This window comes from Notechis scutatus, chromosome 11, assembly GCF_049901735.1.
Source record: "Notechis scutatus isolate UNSWTSFEM ecotype Mainland chromosome 11, rNotScu1.2, whole genome shotgun sequence".
NCBI lineage: Eukaryota > Metazoa > Chordata > Lepidosauria > Squamata > Elapidae > Notechis > Notechis scutatus.
In genome coordinates, this window is record NC_142019.1 from 11,965,161 (window position 1) to 11,972,742 (window position 7,582).

The 7,582-nt window shown below is 44.7% G+C and overlaps 1 protein-coding gene across 11 annotated transcripts in view; it reads right to left on the bottom strand.

The window, feature by feature from the left end:
• AKAP13 (A-kinase anchoring protein 13) overlaps positions 1 to 5,120 on the bottom strand; it is a 299,586-nt gene extending 294,466 nt beyond the window's left edge. For all 11 annotated transcript variants that reach the window (XM_026673060.2, XM_087972785.1, XM_087972786.1 and 8 more), the window contains exon 1: positions 4,850 to 5,120. The gene's annotated coding sequence lies outside the window, so the exon portion shown is untranslated. The remainder of the gene's footprint in view (positions 1 to 4,849) is intronic.
• Positions 5,121 to 7,582: the final 2,462 nt, after the last annotated feature.

The window sequence follows — 7,582 nt, forward strand, 5'->3', positions numbered from 1 at the left end:
GGTTAACCTGCGGGCTTTCGACTCCTTCCCACAGAATTCTGGGAATTGAAGTCCACACATCTGGTGGATGCAAAGACTGGGAAAGGCTTGCTGTGTGTCAGATTTCACAAAGCCCCACCCACACCCACACCCACCCCCGCAGTAATCCAGAAGCTCAATGCTGCTTTTAGGAACTAGCTGACAGCAAAAGCTCCATGGGCCTGGCACACTAGATAAGTTGCTTTGCTGCAGACAAGAAGGAACTCATGTGCAAGACACTGGGTAGTCTTTGACGTACAACCCTGTTGTTCAAAGTTACAACAGCACTGGAAAAAGGGACTGGGGGAATACCCTGGTTCTAGTCCTCACCCAACCAGGAAGTTCTCAATCTAACCCATCTCAAAGGGTTGTTGGAGAAGTAAAATAAAATAGGAACCACTCTCTCCCCCCATGTGTGTTATCTTCAGTTCGCAGCCGGTATTTAAATGTAAGAAGAAAGGAAATCCACAGGAGCCTCAATAAGTGTCTTTGTTTACTGAATCCAACCAACCACCCCATCAACAAAATGAAACAAAAGAGTTCATGAGTGGTAAACTGACAAAAAACATGACAAATCATTTCAGGAGGACAAAGAAAACCACCAAGAGAGTAACAATTGACAATAAAAGCTAAAACAGCATCCAAAAATGCACAGCCTCCCCCCCCCCCCAAGAAACTCTGAATTATCATTCTTGGAAAAAACAACCACCACCGCAAACTGATTTTAAAAACACAACTTCCATGAGACTGCAACAAAGCATTCCTACCTTTGCACTGCTAGCTTATTGAGAGTCTCACACTCCTATGCCCACATTCTTCCGGTCGTGGTTCGTCTTAAAAATCCCCTCCTCCCAATCCTGTGTAGTATATATTTACAAGCAATCTTTCTCCTCCCACCCTTCAAAGCACCACTTTTAAGCTGAATCTGTACAGTATTGCCCATGCTTTCTGCAGTTTGCACACTTTTAACAGAATAACAGAGTTGGAAGGGGTTTGGGAGGTGAATAACAGAATAAAAAAGTTGGAAGGGACCTTGGAGGTCGTCTAGTCCAACCCCCCCTGCTCAAGCAGGAAGCCCTATACCATTCCAGACAAGTGGCTGTCCAGTCTCTCCTTAAAAACCTCTACTGTTGGATTAATTGTGAAATACAAGTAGTCCTCAACTTACGACCACAATTGAGACCAACATTTCTGTTGTTAAGTGAGATATTTGCTTAAGTGAGTTTTGCCCCATTTTACAACCTTTGTTGTCACAATTGTTAAGTGAATCTCCATTTGTTAAATTAATAACAAAATTGTTAAGTGAATCTGGCTTCCCCATGAATTTGCCTGTTAGAATAGAATAGAATAGAATAGCAAAGCAAAGCAATAAGAATAGAATAGCAATAAGAATAGAATAGCAATAAGAATAGAATAGCAGTAAGAATAGAGTAGGGTAGAGTAGAATAGCAATAAGAATGGAATGGAATGGAGTAGAGTAGAGCATAGTATAGTATAGTATAGTATAGTATAGTATAGTATAGTATAGTATAGTATAGTAGTATAGTATAGTTGGGACTTTGGAGGTCTTCTAGTCCAACCCCTTGCTCAAGCAGGAAATCTATACCATTTCAGGCCAATGGCTGTCCAATCTCTTCTTTAAAAACCTCCAGTGTTGGCGCACCCACAACTTCTGAAGGTTGAAGTTTCACTGGTAAATTGATCTCACTTTGTCAGGAAATTCCTCCTCAGTTCTAGGTTGGTTCTCTCATTTATTGGTTTCCATCGTTGCTTCTTGTTTTACCTTCAAGTTCTTTGGATAACAGCCCCTCAGATATTGGAACACTGCTATCATGTCACCCCTAGTCCTTCTTTTCAGATGTAAAAGTTATTAAGACTTTTAATATGAGGCCCCCAAAGGCCACCCATTGGAGCCGAATAGAAAATAGCAGCTGGTCTGATCCCCCATGCGAAACCAGGGTTAGGCTTCAATCATCTGAAGAAATCATATAAGCTGCCAGGCGGAAAACTTGGATGCAGCACAAAATGTGAACTCAGCCTTAACATTAAGCAACAAAGCTGCCTCAGGACATGTGCTCAGACCGAATACTGTCCCCTTGCAAAAATTATCCTCCTGATTTTCAGGTCATACGTTTGTATTCTCAACTGTCCAATGAAAAAAGAGAAGGAACCTTCCTTTCCATTTTTTTAAAATATTTTTTTATTTTAAATACAAATAATACATAGTACATATACATCTAAATACAAAAACAAAGGGGGAAAATGCAAATATTACAGTGCAACCAACCCCCATTTTTTTTCTTATAATTCTTCTTCTATAACAATTAAAAGATTTACTATATATTCCAATTGTGCCCTTATCCCTTCCAATATATGGACTGTTTCCTAGTATGATTTGATTGCTTATTGTACCCTAGGAATTAAGTGTTGCACCTTATGATTCTTGACTCTTGACGAATATATCTTTTTTTTATGTATACAGAGAGCATTTGCACCAAGACAAATTCCTTGTGTGTACAATCACACTTGGCCAATAAAAATAATTCTATTCTATTCTATTCAAAATGACATATATTCTTGAGTAGATTTATTCCCTTTGCCTTCCACCAACACTGTTTTTATAAAATCCCCCATATTACATTAAAATTGTTTTGCTTTAATCATCCCTTTTTAAAATTTCATTTCTTTTGTTAATTTATCATTTGTTGCCATACTCCAAATTTCATTATGCCACTCATTTCTTTGACTATCCCAATTTCGTCCCCAATATTTAACCATCACTAATCAAGCAGCCATTATCAAATTTACAATTTCCTTTCCATTGTTAGGACATCAAAAAGCCTTCTTCGTTGCTGCTCGATTGCAAATCACCCAGAAGCCTTTCCAATATTTTCTGAACCATCAACTGACAGGGGTCCTCAAACTTGGCAACTTTAAGATTTGTGGACTTCAACTCCCAGAATTCCTCAGCCAGCTATGAATTCTGGGAGTTGAAGTCCACAAGTCTTAAAGTTGCCAAGTTTGGAGACCTTTGCAACAACACAACAAGAAAAGACAAGCAATCCACTCAACCAGTTGGAAACCAACTTCACCCAACACCCCTCAGGAGACTTTGGGAATTACTTCGGGCAATTACAACTCTAGAGTAGGAGAAAGTAACAAGCAATTAAAAGTGCCACGGAGCAATTAAAAGAGCCATCTCAGAAAGAGAAACAGGAAGGAGGAAGGGAAAGCGAGAATTAAAAAGAGCAAAAGAGATTCAAGTGAGGTCATTTTAAAGGCCTCTTGTTTTAAGGGCAAGGCAAGAGATTAGAAAGCTTCAACGTATCTGTATCACCCCCTACACACTCCAAAGTGATCCTTTTAAGTTTAGAACAAAGTTTCCTGAATCCGCCCACAATTTAAAAGCCTACTTTGGAAGAGCGGAATGTACAAGGCTGCCTGTTAACATGGAGGGGGCGGGGGGGGGCAGACGTTGCAAAGCAGGGAGACTGCACACTATAGACAGAAAAATATAAACAGGAGAGGAAAAAGTAAGAGGGTGGGGAGGGGAATAATTCTTCTACAGGACACCACCCTTGAAAAGGAGAGAAATGCTGGACAGGACAGGTGGCGGACAGGACAGGTGGCGGGAAAGTTTCACACAACCAAGTCCCCTTTCCCCCCACCCCTCAGCAAATATTTAATCTCCCAGGCAATTTTGTGCCTGCACAAATTCCACAGCTTTGCCACATGTGTGGCTCAGCATACAGTGGGAGTCCATAAAGCAGCGTCCCACCTCCCTTTGTAGTGTTGCACATGGCAAACTATTTGGCAGAGAAGTCAGGTCAAGAACGTTACTCGGGGTTGCACAGCACAATACAAAGTCACACACACACACACACGTGCCTTTGAGACGCTTGAGTCTTAGGTGCCCTTCAGAGGGACGCCGATTTAATCCCGAAGCACAACCTCCACAAAGAAAGTTTTTCGGAAAGTTTGCAAAACTCCCAACGCGAGGGTTCCAGCCGAAGCAGTTCAGAGGGGAAGGGAAGGCTGGGAGTGCGAGAGTCAGCAGCCTTTTCTCGCTTTGTGAAAGAAAGGGGGGATTTAGGGGGAGAGGAAGCCCTGGAGCCCTTTCTTCTGAAAGAAAGAAGCCCCCGATTTCCTCTTTGCAAACACAGCCACGTTCAAAAAAGAAAAGGGGGGAGACAGGGAAGACTAGATCAGAACTCAGAGAGACTTTCGAGGGGGCGCGGACGACGAGCGCCCACCACCAAAGCCTTCTCCCCATAGGGAAACTTCTCTCTGACATTTAGAAGGGAGGGTCCCCTTCTCCTTCCTCCTTTCCTCTTTAGCCCCCAATAATCCCCCAGCCTGGGGACACCCCCCATGCAAACGTCCCACGTTCAAAGCAAAGAGTCCCAATTGAAAGCAGCCATTTAACAGTCCAGTCTTTCTCTCTCCTCTTTCTCTTTCTCTCTCTCTCCTCTCTCTCTGTCTCTCTCCTCTCTGTCTCTCCCCACACCCACCCCTCCTTCCACCGGACTCCCCCTTCCCTCGCAGGCCATGCAGAAGTCAGACCCGCTCTCCCTCTCCCCTTCGGCCAGCGGACCCCCTCCCCTCCCCAGCCTTTGCCGGACGGAGCAGCTCGCTCATCGCACCGACGCGCCGCACAAAAGTTTCCAACTCCGCCTAAAAGTTTCCCCAAAGCAAGCGGGGAAAAGTTTCCTAGCCCGACGCCCGCAAAACCGGCTCGGGGAAGCCAACCCGGGGAGAAGCCAACCCCCACTCCCCACCTCCCCGAACCCAAAGTCTTCTCCGGAGCCCCGGACGGACTCCGTCCACTCACCCAGCCGGGGAGGCTCGGCGTCTGTCTGGCCCTCCGCGGGAAGGAGGGCAAAGGCGGGAGAAGAGACGCGCCTGGTTGGGCATCCACGCGGAGAAGCTGCAGGGTGGGGAAACGGCTGCTCCGGGGCCGCCTGGGACGCCAGAGCTCTCGGGCTGCTGCTGCTGCTGCTGCTGCTGCTGCTTCCTCCTCCAGCCGCGCCGAGCCAGCGAGCGAACTAGGCAAGCAGCCGGAGAGCGGGCGAAAGGGCTGCTCTCCAGCGCCGCGCGCCTGCGTCGAGGGGCCGCGGAGCAGCTCGCGAAAGAAGGGAGGAAAGGGGGAGGAAAATTGGAGGAGGAGGGAGGAGGGTTCCTTGCTTCTCACGCTCCTTTTGGGGGTGGGGGGAGGGAAAAGGGGTCCACGGGCGTCCCCTGCCGGGGGTCGGAATGAAGACAAGCGGCCCTAAGGAAGAGCTGCCCGCCGCGCGCCTGGCTTCGACTCGTGGCGGCGGGAAAAGAGCCCGCGGTTGGAAGCCCCGGCTGGCTCTGCCCGTTGAATGGTGGCCCCTCTCCCCGCCACAGCTGGGGAGGAAGAGCACGCTGGACGTGGTGGGTGGGTTAAAAGGAGATTGTCTTCCCCCCCCCCCGCATCCCGTGCGTTCTGTTCCTTCCCCCTCCCGCCCCTCTTTCAATGGTAACTTATTGTTAGGAGAAATGTTGATTTACACACACACACACAGAGAGAGAGAGAGAGAGAGAGTTTTATTGGTTTTAACAGTTGCACGTTGCCTGGAGGGGACATAGGTGGCAAATAAATCGAGAAAGAAAGGAAGGAAGGAAGGAAGGAGGGAGGGAGGGAGGGAGGGAGGGAAAGAAGGAAGAGAGAGGAAAGAAAGGGAGGGAGGAAGGAAAAGGGAAGGAAGGAAGGAGGGGGAGGGAGGGAGGGAGAAAGAAAGAAGGGAGGGAGGGAAGGAAAGAAAGAGAGAGAGAGAGAAAAAAGAAAGGTAGTCCTCGACTTACGACCACAATGCTTTTAACATAAGTTACCTGGAGATGAGTGGCAAATAAATCAAATATAAATAAATGAATTAATGAATGAATGAATGAAAAACATACAGGTGGTCCTCATCTTAGCAACCACAACAGAGCCCAACATTTCTGTTGCTAAGCGACGCCACTTGTTGAGTTTTGCCGCCATTTTAGGACTTTTCTTCTTGTCACGTTGGTGAAAAGGGAATCCCGGCAGTTTTTTTTAAGTCAGTGAAGATGGTTGTTAAGTGAATCCGGCTTCTCCTGTCGACTTTGCTAGTCAGAAGGACTCCAAAGGGGGGGGGGTGTCACATGACATACACCCCCCGGGGACGTTGCCACCATCATAAATATAAGTCGGTTGCCAAGCATCCGAATTTTGATCACGTAATCGCGGGGATGCCGCAACGGTTTTTCAGCATGGAAAAACAATCATGAGGCGCTTTTTCTCCAGTGCCATAGTGACTTCAAACGGTCACTAAATGAACTGTTGTAAGTGGAGGGCTGTGTTTGTATACAGGATAAGCAGAGTCGTGCTTCATAAGGGCAGTAATAAACTTGCCTCTGTGCCAACCTAGATGCAATAAAAGAAAACCCTGCCCTGAATGGGATGACCCCGCCTACCCTGTAAAATCACCTCAGCCGATGATTTAACAGCTCAGGAATGTGATCAAGAATCTTCATTTTACTTTTTTTTAAAGTTTTTTACTTTTTTTGCTGTTCCTGAAGAATGTCGGTCTTTTCAGCTGAGGGGATTCCAGCTGGTGGAATTCAGTAACAAAAAAATAAATTACTATTGCAAAATAGAATAGAATAGGATAGCAATAAGAATAGCAATAAGAATAGAGCAGAGTAGAATAGCAATAAGAATTGGAATGGAATGGAATAGAATGGAATGGAATAGAATAGAGTGGGGTGGGGTGGGGTAGAGTAGAGTAGAGTAGAATAGAATAGCAATAAGAATAAGAATAGAGTAGAGTAGAGTAGAATAGCAATAAGAATAAGAATGGAATGGAATGGGATAGATAGAATACAATACAATACAACACAACACAACACAATACAATACAATACAATACAATACAATACAATACAATACAATAGAAATAGCAATAGCAATAGCAATAAGAATAGAATAGAGTAGAATAGCAATAAGAATGGAATGGAATGGAATGGAATAGAATGGAATAGAATTAGAATAGAATAGAATAGAATAGAATAGAATAGAATAGAATAGAATAGAATAGAATAGAATAGAATAGAATAGAATAGAATAGAATAATACAATACAATACAATACAATAGAAATAGCAATAGCAATAGCAATAGCAATAAGAATAGAATAGCAATAAGAATAGAATAGAATAGAATAGAATAGGATAGGATAGAATAGGATAGAATAGAATAAAGCAGTAAGAAGAGAAGAGGAAGAGGAAGAGAAGAGCTTTATTGGCCAAGTGTGGTTGGACACGCAAGGAATGTGTCTTCAGTATTCAGTGCATAAATATAAATATGATGTTTAAAATCAATCTGTGGAATCCCTTTGTGTTAAGCCATTTAATATACCATGGCTTGTTGGCAGGAGTGGGATTCAATTTTTTTAACAACCTGTTCTGTGGGTGTGGCTTAATTGGTGGGCATGGCCAACTCAATATCACTCACATCGAGACACACATCTCCTCATCTGGCCTCTCATGACTGTGGGGATGCTGCAACAGTCGTAAGTGTG